We start from the raw sequence: 3,375 nt of genomic DNA, 5'->3' as shown, positions 1-3,375 counted from the left end.
TATATGATTCAGTGGTGGCTGTTGATTTTCAGAAGATAGGAAGCAATTATTAAGTCGAAATGTATTCATTCATTCATTCATTCATTCATTCATACATTAATTCATTTGAAACAAATAATGCAGCCTTTGTGAGCATAATAGCCCTTTTTTTTTTTTTTTTTTAGAAATATTCAAATGCTGACCCCTGGTAAAATATATTGCATCGCTTCTGTCTTGAAACTGTAATGTTATCATGTGAGTTGCCTTGAATTCATATATCAGGAATTAGCTTATACTTCACGTGCCTTTTTAGCAACATCAGAAGCTTTCTCTGTCACATTTCATTTTTATTTGTCTTTTATTCCTCCACACATGCAATTACTACTGTCAATTTCCATTTAAGATCAGCACTTTTCAAATGAAGCATTTTCTTCCAAAAGAAAATAAAAAATGAAATGATAATTAAATTCTGGCAGTGGTGCAGGCATTGAAACAAAGGATGCCCCTTCCCCAACAAACAGTTTTTCAAAGGCCCACCAAGAACAGAGAAAAAGTTAGCCTACCTATTCAAAGAGGGGCTGATGTTTTGATGTTTTGTTCTTGTCACAATGGCAAACATCTCTAGGAACATCAGAGAAGCAGTGCATGTTTGCAACCCCCCTGAAAAAATGATAGAGGAACACTGTGTGATAATGATTAGGAAAGGATTGACAGAAACACTGCTATGCTTTGTATGCTTCGATTCAAGAAAATATAAGGGAGAAAAACTCTTTGCTTTTACACCCTTCATACACAGTCCCACACACATATACAGCTCTCTGGCCTTTGCCTTTATTAATGGGCCACGTGCAGGTAAGGGCCAGTAGTGTGGGAAGCAATTTAAAAAAAAAAAAAAAAAAAAAAAAAAAAAAAAAAATATATATATATATATATATATATATATATATATATATATATACACACACACACACACACACACACACACAGACGTATATATAGGGAGAGGCTATAAAATGGTGCATGGAGATTTCACATTGATTTCACATGTTTGCCTGCTTGTTATAATCCTTAAAGGTAAACATTATTATACTTATTATTATGCTTCTATGCAACTTGAATCTGAATTCAAACTCTAAATGCAACCGTAAATACTAAATAATTAAGTTGAATCCGGTTACCACTTCTGTGTTGCTGTCAAATTTAGCCCCTATTGATTTCCATGCAATTCGCTGAATGTTTTTTTACTAAAGAAAAAAAAAAAAAAAAAAATCTATTGTAGCTTGTCAGGGACTAAAAATATAAAATATGAGAAATTATGAACATTTATGAAGAGTTACACTCTTTGTTTTAGTGGTCAATTTGACCTGCATATTGTTTACTTTAAAATTAACTACACAGACACAAAATAAAAACCTTTCCTTGTTTCCACTTATATGCAAATAACTGCAACTAAGAATAAATCTAACATCATCTAACATTATTTGTGTGGTATATATTGCTGTATGCACTGCCTTTTTGTTATGTCTGGTTCTGAAATCCTTGTGAGGGTAAAATGTGTTTCAAATTCTAACAATTATTTTTAGTGCAGCAACAGACTAGTAGTTGCGATGCACTAAAATAAATAAATAAATAAATAAATAAAATCAAAAACATATTTTCACAGACATTTATTTTTCCTGGGGTGTTTCAAAAGACGAGTCTCAATTTCAAGTAATCTTAACTTCATAAGTTCTCATGCATTTCACTTACAGGCTACGATTAAGTTTTTAAGTTTGAACAGCATTTCCAAATTTTTTTATTTGAAAGCAACTTGACCTCGGATGCAACTCTCTATCAAGGGGAGTTTATTTATTTGAATTCGGATGCGTGTCTCTCCTATCTAATTTATTCGAATATTCATGAGCCCAGCAACACCTTGGTAAACTATCAGAGCATCCTCTAATTAACCTAAAAAACCATCAAAATTACAATAAAATGTAAAAAAAAAAAAAAAAAAAAAAAAAAAAAAACTATAATCTAATATAACATTTTAAAAATAAAAAAACAAAAAATAAATATGTAAAAATGCAAAAATGTATACGTTAATCTAAGAGCATTTTAACCCCCCAAATAAAACCCATCCTCACAACACAAATAAACTTGTAACCAATATATATATACATTTACCAATAAAACCACCAAATAAAAATACTCTCCAATAAAAAAGATGTTTTATTCTTTTGGCAATTACACTGGAAAAACACTGTTTTTTTTTTTATTTTATTTTTTTTGGCAATTACACTGGAAAAACACTGTTGATGGCAGAGATAATGATCTTGATTATTCATGATATAGGCCTATCATTCAGGACATACTGAGCAGGAACTGAAATCCTTTGCTGCGGGGCATTCCTGCTTCAATGCAAGTGGAGGTAATTGTAATAAAGCAGATGTTTAAAAAGTATTATTTTTTATATAAGGCATATTATAATAAGGTGCCGATTATCTGTGCATTAGCCCAGATTGAATTCATATCCTTTAACACTCCTTAAAAAACATTTGGTGTAATTGGCATCTTCACTGAATAAATGTGGCTCCCTGCATGTGTTTTAAAAGCTTGTGTCTTTTATTGTCTCCTTCCTCTAAAGGATCCATATTTAGAGTATCATAGAATTTCACAGTAAAATAAATAAATAAATAAATGACATTTATTTTTTAAAAGGAATTATAAGAATAGTTAAAGATCTAATTCTCCAGAGTACTGGTTTCTGAATCAGCCATAACCAGATGTTCTTTAAAGCAATGCTTGGGAGTTTATTTATCTATATAACATTTCTCATTGTATTAGAATTCAATCCATTAGTGCAACAAGATAGTCAAACTAAACAGTGCAGCTTCATTTGTGCCGCTATTAGAAAGGGATACTGCAAATCAAAGATTAATAGGAAACCTTCCCTGAATTCTTACTGGAATTTTCTTGAATATAAAGAGAAGTAATCAGGGCAGTATTCTCAATGGATGATATTAAATATTTATCTGAAGGATGATATATTAACAAGCGGATAATCTGCCCTTATCTGTTTTACATCAAAAACAGCAACATAATAAATGAAAATAAAAGATGAAGAGTTCTCGACAAAGGCCTGACTATCTATCTATCTATCTATCTATCTATCTATCTATCTATCTATCTATCTATCTATCTATCTATCTATCTATCTATCTATCTATCTATCTACCTCTATACTATCTATCTATCTATCTATCTATCTATCTATCTACCTACCTACCTACCTACCTACCTACCTACCTACATACATATAGATATATAGAATAGTGTAGCAAAAATATATATCTGTATGATACATTTTTTGGTGATCCCTCTACAGAAATATTCGTTCACATCTGTCATTTAGTA

This window comes from Cyprinus carpio, chromosome A17 (genome assembly GCF_018340385.1).
Source record: "Cyprinus carpio isolate SPL01 chromosome A17, ASM1834038v1, whole genome shotgun sequence".
NCBI lineage: Eukaryota > Metazoa > Chordata > Actinopteri > Cypriniformes > Cyprinidae > Cyprinus > Cyprinus carpio.
The sequence above is the reverse complement of the archived record's forward strand: the minus strand, read 5'-3'. Positions refer to the sequence as shown.